At 39.5% G+C, this 16,685-nt stretch overlaps 1 non-coding gene and 1 pseudogene across 1 annotated transcript; both read left to right on the forward strand.

The window, feature by feature from the left end:
- Positions 1-376: 376 nt before the first annotated feature.
- LOC114005748 (U6 spliceosomal RNA) lies at positions 377-482 on the forward strand. Its single transcript, XR_003547577.1, has one exon. It is a non-coding gene; the product is annotated as a U6 spliceosomal RNA (small nuclear RNA).
- A 6,622-nt stretch (positions 483-7,104) lies between these two features.
- LOC106733679 (nucleoside diphosphate kinase A pseudogene) lies at positions 7,105-7,593 on the forward strand (annotated as a pseudogene).
- Positions 7,594-16,685: the final 9,092 nt, after the last annotated feature.

The raw sequence follows: 16,685 nt of genomic DNA on the forward strand, positions 1-16,685 counted from the left end.
GTAGGGAAAATAATAACCAAAGCTAAAACAAATCCTTTAAAATTATGGTCTTCATCTCTGGCTGCATAATAAACTGATGAGTTGTTTTTTTTTTTGTTTTTTTTTTTTGAGAGGTTTTTGCTATAGGGCAGGTGTGCTCGCCAGAAAGAGAGACAGAAAGCAAGAAATCACCCCCCACAGGGATGGCCACACCGCAATCCCTTCTCCTCCATTCTCCTCTCGGTATCTTGAGCATGCAAGCACATGCACCCAGCGTGAATTTAAGCCACTGTGTCCGGGGCTCAAACTGTAGTCGACTATATGGGAGTTCAGCGACATAGCCATTACGCCAACTGCTGGTTCCTAAACTAGTGAGCTTTTAAGAAATATTAATGCCGTGCTCACTTCGGCAGCACATATACTAAAATTGGAACGATACAGAGAAGATTAGCATGGCCCCTGCACATGATGACACACAATTTCATGAAGCGTTCCATATTTAAAAAAAAAAAAAAGAAAGAAAGAAATATTAATGCCAAGGCCCCACATCAGATAAATTAGCCAATTCATGGGACTGGCACCTAAGAATCTGTATTTTGTTCAAAGTACCTCCAGGAAGCCATCAGGTGGCATGGTGATTAAGGTGCTGGATCCCACATGGTTGACCATGGTTTGAGTCCCAGACCTGGCTGCTTTCTCACTTTCTCTCTCTGGTCAAGTTTTTTAAAATAATAAAATTAAATAAAACAATTCTTTAAAAAGAAAAAAAAAGTACTTCCAGATTATTTTAATGTACTGACAGAACAGAAGACTACCATTCTAAACAAGGTTTTTCCCCCTAATTTTTGCTAGAGGGTGCGTATGCTCATCTGAGAGAGGCAGAGAGAAATAAAGAGGGAAAATGAGAAAGCGCCCCCATGGAAAATGGTCATGCTACAATCCTTTTTCTGCTGTTTCTCCCTCCTTTCACTATTTTGAGCTTATACACTCTTCTGGCATGTTTTCTCAAGCTGATGGACCTGGGACTCAGACCATGCAGTTGACCGAGTGGAAGCCAGCTGCTTTACCTACCATATCACAGCCCCTAAATCAGTCTTTGTAGAACAGCATTAAGTACATGAATTCATGCATCATAACACGTACTTTCACTATGTATTATAAATACCTTATGAGCATTTTAAACATGACAATTTGACATGACTAAACAATACACAGAATGGATAACTTTGAAACTAAAGAACATAACAACCTGCAACTACAGGTCATAGAATAACTTTATGGCACCAAGCAGTGGCATGGTGGTTAAGGTAGCTGGATCCAATATGGCCAACTGCGCAGTACAAGTCCCAGACCTAGCAATTTGAGAAACATGCTGGGTGTGGGAACCAGCAGTTAGCGTAATGGCTGTGTCGCTGGACTCCCATGCAGTCGACTACGGTTCGCGTCCCGGACCCGGTGGCTTAAAACTCACGCCGGGTGCATGTGCGTGCGTGCCCAAGATCCTGAGAGGAGAATGGAGGAGAAGGGATTGCGGCGTGACCATCCCCCCTGGGGGGTGATTTCTCGTTTTCTGTCTCTAGGTGTCTCTCTGTCTGGCGATCTCACGCGCCCTATAGCAAAAACCTCTCAAAAAAAAAGAAAAAAAGAAACATGCTGGGTGTGTGTGTGTGTGTATGACTAAAATTTAGAAAGGAAAATGGAGCTTGGGAGATGCTTCCTCACTTTCTCTTTCTTTCTCTTTCTCTTTCTTTTTTCAGCCATCACACACACCATAACTTTTTAAATAATAATAATTAATTAATTAATTAATTGTTAACACAAAAATTATTTTTTTAGAGACAGAAAGCGAGAAATCACCCTCCAGAGGGGATGGTCACGCCGCAATCCCTTCTCCTCCATTCTCCTCTCAGGATCTTGGGCACGCACGCACATGCACCCGGCGTGAGTTTTAAGCCACCGGGTTTGGGACACGAACCACGGTCGACTACGTGGGAGTCCAGCGACATAGCCATTACGCTAACTGCTGGTTCCCAGCACAAAAATTATTTTAAAGAGCACAATTTTGTTATTTTCCACCTTACTCAAAAGTAAAACACTTTTTAAAATATTACCCTACATGGCTTCTTGTGCAGGCCTTCCCACACTCAAGGTTTTATACTGACCCATGTTTTCTTCTCATATTCTTTTTTTTAATAATTTTTTTTTACATGTATGTATATATGTATTTATTTGTTGTGATTTTCAAGCCGCCGGGTCCAGTATTCAAACTGCTCTCAGCTATGTGGAAATCCAGCACCTTAACCACCACACCACCTGCTTGGCCCCTCTTCTATTATTCTCAAGGTTTCCTTTTTCATATTTAACTCTGGATAATCAAGAATATATCTTGGTACAAGGTCAGAAGATCCAGCCTTCTTTTTGCCTAATTTTTATATTTTCCAATCACCTTCATGAGGTTCTGATTACTATGTTCACTGTTGTGTAGCTCATTACAGAAACTACACCGGTGGGGTTGCTCTGTGGCCTGTTAGTTAAAGCAGCAGGATTCCAGATGGCCAACCAGTTGTCTCAGACCCAGTGGCTTGAGAAACACACCAGGTATGTTTGCATGCATGCCCAAAATCCCAAAAAGAAAGAGAGATGGAAAAGAGGGGATTGTGGTGCCCACAGGGGGTGCTTTCTCATTTTCCATCTCTCTATTTGGTGAGCACACATATGTAGGAGCAAAACAAACAAACAAACAAAAACTACTATGGTTTCACCATAAAGGTTACAGTTTGTCAAAAGAAGACTTCTGAAGTAAAAAACAAAACAAAACAGAATTTAGTTAAAGGCATAAGTATAGAACATCAAAAGAAAAAAAAAAGGCTGAATTTACTTAAAGGGATAAATACACAATATACAACACCAATTAAGACAGAAAATAAACATTCCTTATCTCAAGGATCTTCAACCCAATGTTAGGTTTGATACTTTTTGGGGGATACATGGGTCTGAACAGTTTTAAGGAAATCAATTTTCAGATTTCCATCTTCCTTTTCTTTTTTCCTAAAATGTGTCTCAGCATTATTTCTTGTCTCTTCCTATATTTCCTTTCACAATTGCTCTTTTTTTTTAAAAAAAAAAGGGGGGGGGGATTTTTGCTATAGGGCACATGTGCTCACTAGAGAGAGAGAGAGAAAGACGGAAAACAAGAAATCACTCACTGGGGCAATGACCATGCCACCACAATCCCTTCTCCTCCATTTTCCTCTCAGGATCTTGGGCGTGCAGGCACATACACCTGGTGTGAGTGTATGTGCATACACCAGGTCCAGGATGCGACCGATGGTTGACTACATGGGAGTCCAGCAACATAACCATTACACCATCTTCTGGTCCCCACAATTGCTCTTCTATGTTATAAGACAAAGTTACGCCTCTGGAACCAGGTGGTGATATAATGGTAAAACATGATGCTCTACAAGGCTGACGTACACAGGAAGCTTCCAGGTTCACTGCCAAAGACCACCTAAGCTCTCTGCTCTCTCTTTCTTGCTCTTGGTCTGTCTCTCTTGCTCATGGGACAAACTTAAAAAACTAGTAAGTCACGCCTCTTATTCATACCAAACCTTAATATGAACATTACCTTGAGATAGTGCACCAAAGAGACAAATGGGAAAGACTAATAAGAGTCTCATGGAAGCAAAGCAAGAAACAGTGAAAGAAATGGTGCCTTATGCTGCAAACTAATAAGGCTCCCTGACTTCCCAATACTATCTCTTAGAATTAAAATTTGGAAGTGAAAGTTAAAGCCACCGGAAATGAGTAAGCATTATCTACAGGCTCAAGATTTTGGTCAACATATTCTTTTTAAAGAATTATTTATTTAATGTGATTTACTCTTTTAATTTGACCAGAGCGAGACACAGAGAAAGTGAGAAAGCAAGCTGCCAGGTCCGGGATTCAAACCATGGTTAGTCATGTGGGAGTGTCCAGCACCTTAACCACCATGCCATCTGCTGATCCCTATTTAACTTTTATTTACTTGCTTTTTTATTTTTAGATTTGACCAGAGGGAGAGAGGAAGAGAGAAAGAGAAAGAGAGAGAGAGAGAGAGAGAACAAGACACCAGTTCCAGAACTCAAACTATGGTCAGTCATGTGGGAGTCCAGCGCCCTTAAACACTACACCACCTGCCAGCCCTGGAAAATATATTCTTTAAAAACATATAAAATGGGAGCCAGAAGGTGGCATGGTGGTTAAGGCACTGGACTCCTACATGGCCAAGCACAGTTCAAATGCTGGAATGTGCTCGGCAACTTGCTTTCTCACTCCCAGCTCCTCCATCTTTCTCTGGTGAGCAAATTTGCCCTGAAAATATTTTTCAGTTTATATTTCAGCAAACTGTAAAATAATAATAATGATAAATTAAAAATTAAATAATTCTTAAAAAAGAAACATACAATACTCTAGAAACAACTTTTTTTCAACTTTTTAAACTTATGAAAACTCTTAGATGTCAGCTCTAAAGCGCATTAAGTAGCAAATAGTTAAAGAAAAACTTTAAAGAATACATAACCAAAAGGGATGACCTTGAGTGCAATGGTTAAGCCCTGTGCATAAGTAGCTGTATCCTACATGGACAACCACGGTTCAGATCTTGCCCCTGCACTTTGAAAAACAGGCCAGGAATGTGTGTGCATATGCCCAAGATCCTGAGATGATGCAATGCTGGAGGAAAAGGAATTGTGATGTGATCATGCCTCCTGGGGAGTTGTCTCTGTCTCTGCCTCTCTCAAGCACCCGTGCCCTCTAGCAATTAGCAAAAAAGGAAAGATGGTAAAAATACATAAATACATAAACAAAAAAGTTTAACAATTTCCTTAACTTGCTGAAACAGTATACTAAACAGCAGTGCTCAAAGAGTTGAACTGTATTACCAATTGAATACAAGGAGCTCTTTAAAAGTAATCAACTTGGAGAGAGGGAGGGGGAGATAGAAACCAACCCTTCAATTTCAGTGCCTGAAAATGACTATAATAAATCTAATTCCTGGTTCTTTAAAAGTAGTCAAAAGGTATCTCTAAAGCAGACTTAAGTTTCTAAGTCAGCCTAACACTTTCTGTTGCCACCAGCGGCAGCCAACTGAAGCTAGCATGTGTAACTTGTTTTCAAATATTAAATAGTGAACGATCTAAATTATTTGGAAGTTATTTAGCATATTTTTTAATAAGACTATCACTGTAACTACCCAACACAGTTAACTCGTGAAACATGGAGGTGTAAGTATTTTTTCAGGGAAAAGCACACTAAACCAACTTTTGGCTCTTTGTCTTAAAATGTTATGAGGAGGGGCCAGGTAGTGTCGTTGTTAAGGCACTGGCCTCCTACATGACCAACGGCAGTTCAAGCAGTGGTCCGGGACAGCGTGAAAATCGTGCATGGATGCCCAAAATCTTGAGAGGAGACTGAAGGGAATGTGACGTGGCATCCCCGCAGGAAATGATTTCTCAATTTCACTCTGTCTCTGGCAAGCACATGTGCTCTATGAGTAAAAAAAGTGAGGAGGAAAATTAAAAATTTTAATAACCTAAATTTTGTTTTATTCTAGGTTATAAGAAAAAATATTTCATTATATTTACTAGTGTCTATATTCTTTTTAGAGATTACCATTACTTCTATCATTCTTTGACAAATTAGAAATAGAAGTACCATAACTGAATAAAGAAATGAAACATTTAAATTATGTATTAATTCTTTTTTTAATTTGCCTGAGAACACTCGCACTTGTTGGGGGGGGAATAGGGTGTGAAGGGAAGAAGAAGTGAGACAGCATCCCCTCAGTACGGATGGTCACATCACGATCACTTCTCCACTTCTCCCTCCTTTATTTTGGACACCAATGCACATGCACCCAATTTGTCTGTCAAGCCATGGGTCCAGTGGGCCATGTGGGACCCAGCCACCTTAACCACCATTCCACAGCTGGCCCTGTATTAATTCAATTCTATAAAAACCTAGCAATTAAAAAATTGAATAAAAATGAGGAAAAAAAATTTAATTTTTTTAAAAGAATATTTAACTTTATTTATTTATTTTAATTTGACCAGAGGAGGACAGACAGAGAGAAAGAGGGAAAGTGAGAAAGAAAGCAAGTTGCCAGGCCTGGGACTCAAATCACCATCAGCCATGTGGGAGTTCAGTGCCCTTAACCACCATGCTACCTGTTGGCCCAAAAATAAGGAAATTTTATAGTTACATCTGTTAGCACTATTTCATTTATTCAACCCAAAGATAAATACACTGCAAAAAAAGTTTCTACAAACATCAGTTTCTTCTTTTTTAATTATTCAATTTTAACTTTATTTACTTATTTACTTACTTACTTACTTAAATTTGACCAGAGAGAGACAGAGAGAAGGAGAAAACAAGCCACCAGGTCCAGGATTCAAACCGTAGTTGGCCATATGGGAGTCTAGCGCCCTTAACCACCACACCACATGCCAACTCCCCAAACGTTAATTTCTTTCTAACTGGAAATACTAGAATTGACATCCTGTCTTAAGGAAAGTAAGAGAAAATTAATGGTTTACCTTAAAGAGTAAGAAAAGTGTTTAAACAAATCAATTTCAAGTCAGATTTTTTTTTAATCTTACCACTTTCAAAATATATGACACTTAAAGCCTTATCGTCTACTAAACAGAAAGCTTCTGCTGAATTTTAGATCTGTTTGATTACACAGGTAGCACCTGGCATTTGTTCCAGTCCACCACTCCCTATACACGCCTTCTTGTACCCAAGTGGGGGGAGGGGTAACAAACAAACAATTTCCCAGACTGTCCCCTACACGTAGCATTCAGAGTGCAATTGAAGTTCTGCCAGTAGGAATGCACTGTATGAGATATGGTAAAGAGATATGAGACAAAGGCTATTCTGCTGCTGCTGATTTAAGTGGTGAGCGATGACACAAACAAATTACGAACAGATGTGGTCACAACAGCCAAACTCAGGTTGCCAGATTTGACTCCTGACAATCATTTTCCCTTAAAATTATCCATCAGCGGAACACATGGGCACGGGATACGTTTCCGGTGCGGCAGACTGCAGAGCGGAAGTTGAAATTCAAGCAGCTGGAGGGGGATCATGGCAAACTGTGAATGAACCTTCATTGCCACCAAGCCCAATGGGGTCCAGCGGGGCCTTGTGGGAGATACCGTCAAGTGTTTTGAGAAGAAGGGATTCCACCTTGTTAGTATGAAATTGATGCATACTTCTGAACATCTTCTCAAGGAACTCTACACTGACCTAAAGGACTGTCCATTCTTTGCTGGCCTGGTAAATACAAGCATTCAGGGCCAGTGGTTGCCATGGTCTGGGAGGGGCTGAATGTTAAGACAGGCTGAGTGATGCTTGGGGAGGCCAACCCTGAGGACTCTAAACCTGGGACCATCCGAGGGGATTTCTACATCCAAGTTGGCGGGAACATATTCGTGGTAGTGATTCCGTGGGTTGTGCAGAGGAGATCGCCTTGTGGTTTCACCCTAAGGAACCGGGGAATTATAAGAACTGTGCTCAAGACTGGATCTATGAGGGACCAGCAGTTAGTGTAATGGTTATGTTGCTGGACTCCCATGTAGTTGACCGCGGTTCGAGTCCCAGACCCAGTGGCTTAAAACTCACGCCGGGCGCGTGTGCGTGCGTGCCCAAGATCCCGAGAGGAGAATGGAGGAGAATGGATTGCAGCGTGGCCATCCCCCCTGGGAGGGTGATTTCTCGCTTTCTGTCTCTCTGTCTCTCTGGCGAGCACACGCACCCTATAATAAAAGCCTCTCCAAAAACAAAAAAACAAAAAACAAAAAAGAATGAATCTAGGAGTGATGGGGAGCTTTGCCCTTCCCTCCTTGGTACGGGCAGAGGACCAGGCTGTAGCAAATCTAGTTATTCCCAGAACTTCCTTATAATCTGGAGGGAGGCTCTTGGAGCCAGGAGTGGTCCCTGTGCAGTGTATGTGCTACCATCAGGTTTGAGATGTTTCCTCCCAGTGGAGGATTCCCCGAGTTGGTTACTTTGCAGTGTAGTATTACTTTGTGTTATTTTCTCCTTTTCATGTACTCTGGATAACCCAAGCCTATAAAGAATGTAAATATACAAACGAACAAATAAATAAATAAAACGTATCCATTAGCAGATGTGCCTCACCATTTCTCTTAGGTAAATCAATTGATTTCTTATAAATAATGCTTCACTGAATACCTTTAGATATAAAAATATCATAAGGATAAACAACGAAATAGTATTCAGCCATAAAAATAAATAAAAGGGGTCGTCAGGTGGTGTGGTGGTTAAGGCACTGGACTCAGTTTGAATCCCAGACCTGGCAGCTTGATTTCTCACTTTCCTTCTCTCTCTCCTTTTCTCTGGTCAAATTAAAAATAATAACAATAAGTTAAATACTTATTTAAGTAACAAAATTTTTTTAAAAGGAAATATTGATATATACTACAACATGATACACCTTAAACACCTAATGTGTACTAAGTGAGAGAAGCCAGTTGCAAGAAGCCATCAATTTTTTTTTTTAAGAGGTTTTGCCTTAGGGAACTTGCAGTGGGGAGGGGAGGGGAACAGTGAGAAGGAAAGTGAGAGAAATCACCCCCTCCCCTTCCCCAGGGATGGCCACGCTACAATCTCTTCTCCTCTATTCTCCTCCCAGGATCTTGGGCATGAACGCACACGCACACATGCCTGGCAGGATTTTCAAGTCATCGGGTCCAGGACTTGAACTGCCATTGAGACTACCTATTTCTTACACTGCCAGCAGAAATGTAAAATGGTACCACCACTTTAGAAAACAGCCTAGTAGTTCCTCAAAATGTTGAACAAGAAGTTATCATACAGGGCCAGCAGGTGGTGTGATGGTTGGGATGCTGGACTTCCACAGGGCTAACCATGGTTCAAGTCCCAGACCTGGCGGCTTGCTTTCTCACTCTCTCTCTCTCTCTCTCTCTGGTCAAATTAAATATAATAGATAATAGTAAATTAAACTGAGTGAATAATTATTAAAAGAAAAAAGAAGTTGGGTGACCAGCATGTAGGGTGGTGGCTAAGGCTCTGGACATTCCCACATGGCTGACCACAGTTTGAGTCCCAAACCTGGTGACTTGCTTCTCGTTTTCCCTCTTTTCTCTCCCTATGTTTCTGGTCAAATTAAAATAAATGAATGAATAAAGTTAAATAAAAATTATTTTAAAAAATAAAGAAAGAAAAGAAAATTTTCATATAACCCAACAATTCCACTCCCAAGTATTTGACTAAAAATAAATTAAAATACACAGCAACGGGCCAGCAGATAGCATGGAACTGAAAGCACTAGATCCCACATAGTCAACTAACTCCCTGGTCCAAGTTCTGGACCCAATGGCACATACCCTATAGCAAAAAAAAAAAAAAAAAAAAATCACACACACACACACAAAGAAACTTGTACATTAATGTTCATATTCACAGAAGCATTATTCTTAATTGCTAAAATGCAACCCAAATGTCCATTAACTGATGAATGGATAAATAAAGGTGCAGGACCAGCCCCAAAGCTCAATGGTAAAGGGAACCAGATACCACATGGCCAACCATGCTTCAAATCTCGGCCTCCAGTGGCTTGAAAAATGCACCAGGCCCATGTGCACGTGTGTCCCAAGTCCTGACAGGATGAGAAATGGAGAAGGGACTGTGATGGGACCACACCTCTCTGGGGGTGCCTCCTCCCTTTCTGTTTCTCTCTGTTGAGCACAGGTGCCCTCTGAAAATTAACATTTTCCAGAAATCAAGTGCCTTATGTTCTTACCTCGTTTAATACTAGGTAAGGTAATAACCTTCACTTAACTGAAAAAGAAAATGAAACCACCAAGGGTAAGAACATTCCATACAGCAAATACATGACATGTGACAAAGCCAGGGATCAAACCTAGGTGTGTCGAATTCCAAAGTCCATATTCCTTCTGCTACTTGACTGTGCCTTGCAGCCTTACTGACTCTGGAAATCAGGTAAGACTCTAAACAGTAGTTCTGCCACGCTGTGTGACTTACTTTTAAGCTTTAGAGTACATGCATATGCCATTTTTATAAAAACAAAGTCATTATTTGGAAAACAAATGTAAAAATAAGAAATTATGTTTTTTAAAAATAGTAATATTTTAATCAAGGGGTTAGAGGCACTTACACAAACATGTAAATGTGGATGAAAAACATCCTTTAGGGGGACCAGCAGTTAGCGTAATGACTATATCGCTGAACTCCCGTGTAGCCAACCACACGGTTCGAGTCCCGAACCTGGTGGCTTAAACTCATGCCGGGCACATGTATGTGCATGCGTGCCCAAGATCCCAAAAGGAGAATGGAGGAGAAGGGATTGCAGTGTGGCCATCCTCCCTGGGGAGTGATTTCTCACTTTCTATCTCTCTGTCTCTCTCTCTCTTTCTGGCGAGCGCACGCGCCCTATAGCAAAAACCTCTTAAACACACACACACACACACACACACACACACACACACACATCATCTCAGGGGACCAGGAAATGGAATAACGAACAGTTAGTTGCTGGACTCCCACACAACTGAATGCAGCTAGAGTCCCAGAGACCTAAAATTCACTCTAGGCATGTGTGCATGTGTGCCCAAATTGTCATGAGAAGAATGGAGGAAAAAGGACTGCAGTATGGCCATCACCCCCCCGGGGGGGGGGGGGTGATTTTTCGCTTTCTGTCTCTCTCTGGCTAACACACACATCCTATAACAAAAATCTCTCTAAAAAAGTAAAACATCATTTAGGGACTAACTGCTAGTCTCTACTTTAAATAACAAATATATCATTTCTCAGTTGAAAAAACCACAGCAACTACTTTGCTTCTCTATACCACATGAGAATTGTTTTCAGCAACATATGAGCCATCCAGGAAGTAGCAAGCACTGTGCGGTAAAAGAAATGACTTCTGAAGCAGAGAAAAAGACTGAATGAGCTGTGAACAAGCAGTAATTTAACGTGAAAAAAGACCAGATTAAGAACAATAAAAAGACAAAAAAAATAAAAAGCCTACTCTACCCCAAGTAATGGTATCACTGTGGTAAAGGAACAATCATTTAAATTATATAGTCCTCACCCAGACACAGGGGTACCAGTGGGAGGGCAGCGCTGCGTGGTAGCTGGAGTCCCATGGGAAGTCCAGGTTCAGTGCCGGCACACCCCGAACAGGATGGCTGTGCAGGATGAGCATGGCGGCACAGGCCTGTGGTCCTACCTTCCCGGGAGGCTGGGACAGGAAGGCTCAATGTGGCAAGACTGCCATTCATTATTTAGAGACGCTGATTCCCAGGAGATGTTGCAGAATTCAAAGAGTGGCCAAAAGTAATTGATCAGAGAAAAGCAAGCAAGCACTTACTTTGGAGATAATGGGAGAAAGAAAAAGCCGGTTAGGGGGAGAACTGAATTAAGACATAATTATGTAAATTATACATATGCAAATTATCCTGAAAATAAATGGTAGATAATGATATATAACAAAACCGAAGCAGATCTATTTTCACCAGAAAAGAAACCACTTTTGACAGGATTTTAATGCTCAGCAGCTAAACCAAGAACACTCTTATAAGTGTGTTAAGAAGTCTTATAGGTGTATAGAAGATCTTTTATGCCTATTTAAGAATGAATAGTTAAACAATTATATATACAGTCAAACAATCTTTGAACATATAAATAACCGATTTTTACACATTAAATAAATCTCAGGGTAATCATCAGAAGTGAAAGGAACATAACTTTAAAAAACAAACAAGGTAAACTGTTGATGTAATCCCAATGACTCCCACGAAAATATTGTCTTTAAACCAAAATACTTAATTAATGCTACTAAGTTAAACCACTTTTAAAAACTATTTGGCCCTCCAGATCTAGCCAGGAAAGCCAATCACCAGCCATCTATAGTTGAGTCCTGAGAGGCCCTTTTCAGGGATTAGGACAACTGAAGATCTTCTACTCAGACTTCACTCTCCTCCCCACAAGATCTACCCAGGTTAGAGTACCCTATTTATTGTCTCTCTCCTTTTTTTTAATTTTTCTTTTTTAATTTTTAAACTTCTTAGCTCTCTGATGCTCTTTTATCTTACTAATTCTTACCTTTTTCCCCACCCACATAGGACAAGCCAATCACCAGCCATCTCTATCTGAATTCTGAGCAGCCCTTCTCATTTTTTGCTTTCATTTTTTTTCTTTTTCAGACAGTTTTTATATTATTTTTTCTTTTTGTATGTTTTCTTTTAATTTTTCTTTTATCTTCCTCACTTTTCTGCTCAGCCTCCACACACTGAGTTTCTAGACAGGTATACGTGCCTAGTAGTCAAATTTCTGAATACTTTTAGGGTCAGATTAATCATCAATTTCCCAGGAATCTGCTGCATAAAGACAGAAAAACAGTACTGCTTAGAGATTGCAGATCACCTCCTCCTGCATGCTTCTGAATGCTCAAATTTAACTGCAATAACCAGAAATAAAAACATATAATCCATCAGATGACCAGAATCCACCACAGAGGCATAAGAAATATGAGAAACCAAGAAACTATCTCTCCCCTAAGGGAAAAGAATAACTTCTCATCCTCTACAGACAATACAAGGGAACTCATGGAAATGTCAGATAAAGAATTTTAAATATTCATAGTGACAAAGCTAACAGAGATGCAAGAGAAGAGAGTCAAGGAACTCCAGAAGATGCAAGAGAAAACAATGAGTTCCAGGAGGTCAGCAAGTTCTTGCACAATCTGAAAGAGGAAATACACACCATAAAAAAGAATCAAATGGAATTGTTAGAAATGAAGGATGTAATATAGGAAATCAAATCCTCCCCCCAAAGTCTTAAAAGCAGATTAGATCAGGCAGAAGATAGAATTTTAAAATGTAGAAGAAGCTCTGACCTAGAAAAATTCACCAAAAAGACTGAGAAAACAAGAGAGGCAAGGAACTCCAGAAGATGCAAGAGAAAACAGACAATGAGTTCCAGGAGGTCAGTAAGTTCTTGCACAATCTGAAAGAGGAAATACACGCCATAAAAAAGAATCAAATGGAATTGTTAGAAATGAAGGATGTAATATAGGAAATCAAATCCTCCCTCGAAAGTCTTAAAAGTAGATTAGATCATGCAGAAGACAGAATCTTTAAATGCAGAAGAAAGAAGCTCTGACCTAGAAAAATTCACCAAAAAGACTGAGAAAACAACCCCCCAAAATGAGAATAAGATATGAGTAATACTAGATACAACTAAATGCCCGAACATCTGGATAATTGGTATCCCAGAAGGTGAAGAGACTAAATAAGGCATTGATCATCTATTCAATGAAATCCTAGAAGAAAACTGTGCAAACCTAGAGAGGTACTCAAATATCAAGACCCAAGAAATATAAAGGATCCCACATAGAATCAACCTGAAAAGATCTTCTCCAAGGCACAGCATAGCCAGATTGACCAAAACCACAGAAAAAAACAAGATACTAAAACTGGCAAGAGAAAAACGTCAAGTTACTTTCAAATCACACCTCATCAGACCTCTCATCAGAAACAATGCAAGCAAGAAAAGAATGGGAAAATATATTCAAAGTGTTAAGTGTAAAACAATTTCAACCAAGAATATTATACCCGGCAAGATTATCCTTCATCAGGAAAAAAGAGACAAAAACATTCTCAAATAAACAAAACATGAAGGAATTTACTGACATCAGACCAGCTCTCCAAGAAGTTCTGAAGGGAGTGCTACATCAGGAAAACTAAAGTCGGACAGACAGAAATAAGTGTACAAAAAACAACAACAAACAAACAAACAAACAAGCAAATGGCCTGCCTAATGGTAGGAACGAGTCCAGAGTGAATGTTAACTTCAAGAAATTAAACGGAAAGATCAGACCACAGTAATATTGCAAATTCAACAGAAGAGAGATTAAGTATATGAGACTGAACTGGTGAAATAGAATTGTATGATTTTTAACTAAAATATTACTGATTTTCTTCTATGCTGTTTTCCAGATTTAAGGATTTGTGTCTTCTCTTGAACTGTTGGTAGTTTCATCTACCTACTGTTTGAACTGAATCCTAACCTTTTTCCTAGCTTTAAGTCTTAAGCAAATTTCTCTTAACATTTTTTTTATTTTGATCTATTAAAACGAAAATTGTTTTTCTTGAGATTAAAAACTACATTAAAAAATGTCTATTTAATGACTGCAGTAAACTATAACACCAGCTAGGTTCTACTTTATAATATGTTCATTCTACTCACTGAGGTTTATGCCTAAAGTCAGACATCTTCATAGATATGTATATATCAGCTATGCCTGCTATTGAAAGTATTTAATTAAGATCTTTAGTGAAGCAATAAAATGGGGGACGGGCATGGAAAGGAACTGTAGATACCAGAGACAGTGTGGGAGGAGGATAGGGAATTGCAGTGTGTGAGAGGTAGGAAATTAAGGGGGGGGGGACAAAAGCATAAGAAACAAGAAATGGAAAATTATTTGTTGACGGTAACATGTATGGTAACATCCTTGACTGAGCCAATATATAGTGTATTCTGGATGGAAAATCTCATTTTGTATACTGTAATAATGTACAGTGAATAAATATAAATAAACAAATTTAAAAAAAAACAGCCAATATTCAAGCTTTTCTTTTAAACCAATAAAAACAGCAATTTCATATGTTCCCCCTCGGTGGTCTGCTGATGAGTAAATATTCATAACAACTATGTCTCTGGAAAAAAAGGGCCTGATTTGTAGCTTCTGTAGATTCCTATGTTGTAAACGTCCCACCCTAGCCAGCCTCAAGCCACCAACATGGAGCTGGAAACCTGTGCACAGTCAGCTCACCAGCTCCGCACACTCCTGGTTCCACCTGATACTCTGACCCAAGGATCATCACAGCAGTCCCCCCTTTTTCTCTTCCAGTCTTTTGTAGGATAAACCAATTTCTTACATCCTTAGGCTAGAAGAAATACACTTTTGACATTTTAAATATTAGTACACTAAAATCATTTACAAGAAAGAACAGATGACATTAGCACCTTCTGTCAATTATTCAACATGTGACACCAGGCATTGTTCTGGTCTTTGTGGACAATGAGGAACAAGACAATGGAAAGCCCCTGCTCTCATAAAAAGTAAAGAAATAAAAATACACAAATTCAAGGACCTTTAAATACCATAAAGTAAGCAAGCAATGAGGGGCTAGGGGAGGCTATTTTAAAATGAGTAGTGAGGAAGGGGGTGTTATTTAAGCAGAGATATGAAAGATAAGGGGGCCAGACTTACAAAGACCTGGGGAAGACCATTTCAGACAGAGGAAACAACCATTCTAAAAGCCCTAAGGCAAGAACAAGCAAAGAAATTGAACAGACTGACCTGGCTAGCATGTAAGGAGCAGAGATGAGATTGTCCAAGTATGTGTCAGGGACAAATTACATATAGAGTATGAGTGAGCCTGTATTTTCTGGTTGAGTACAATCACCCCATACAGTATGGCAGTGGGAGAGATTAGTTCCAGGACACACACACACACACACCCAAGCTCCATGGATGCTCAAGTTCATTACATAAAATGGCACAGGATTTGCATATAAGCTACACACATCTTCCCATATACTTCAAATCATTGCTAGATTATTTACAATGCCTAATACAGTATAAATGTTATATTGTATTGCTTAGGGAATAATGACAAGAAAAAGAAAGTCTGCACATGTCTGGTATAAGACACAACCATTACAGGCCTAACTACATAGCGCACATCAGCAACAACATAACATTTTTAATCTACTGTTGGTTGAATCCACAGACAGGGAACCCATAGATTTGGAGAGCCAACTGTATAGTTTGCATTTCATTATGAGTGGATTAAGAACCAATTTCACATAGCAAATTTACAAATGTGCTGAGCAGAATGAACAAACACTTTCATGCACCACTTTAATGATTCCTTATGAAACACAGGTCACACCTACTCACTGTACTCATCTTTCTCAATATAACCATTCTGATTACTTTATAATTTATGGATACTATTATGAAATTAAAACAATATAGCATGGTAGGTCCCAAACTATGAATATAGCTAAATAAACTCAGTGGTAGAAACCACTAGACACTGAACACCAGTTCAGAAATAAACATAACTAACCCAAGATGGTTATTTCATATGTGAAATGCTAATATATACTGAATTAAGCAGTTTATGTCAGATTCTAAGGAATATTACTGGACTATAAAACAGACAGGTTATTTCAAAACTACAGGCAAACGTTTACTCTGTGAGTCATCCAAAATTGTTTGGTGTGTAAATGCTTTCTAAAAATTATAAATTTCATAAGTTTACTTTAATGTGAAAGAAAATATAATACTAAGCCTGATTTTTATGTGTATTATTGCTTAGGAGTAAAATATCAAGCAGCTTCAGCCATAGGAGTACTCAGGTAGCACCCCCTACTTGGTTAGTTAGAGGCCCTGACCAACAACCTGAACAACAGATACAGCTGCACACGCCTGTAATCTAGCTACTTGGGAGGCTGAGGAAGGAGGATCATAGCACAGTGAGGTCCTGTTAAAAAATATGTATCTCTGGAGTGGTGGTTAAGGCACTAGACTCCCCACATAGCCTATCGCAGTTCAAATCCCGAACCTGGCAGCTTGCTTTCTCACT

This window comes from Tupaia chinensis, unplaced genomic scaffold (genome assembly GCF_000334495.1).
Source record: "Tupaia chinensis unplaced genomic scaffold, TupChi_1.0 Scaffold144346_1, whole genome shotgun sequence".
NCBI classification, from domain to species: Eukaryota; Metazoa; Chordata; class Mammalia; order Scandentia; family Tupaiidae; genus Tupaia; species Tupaia belangeri.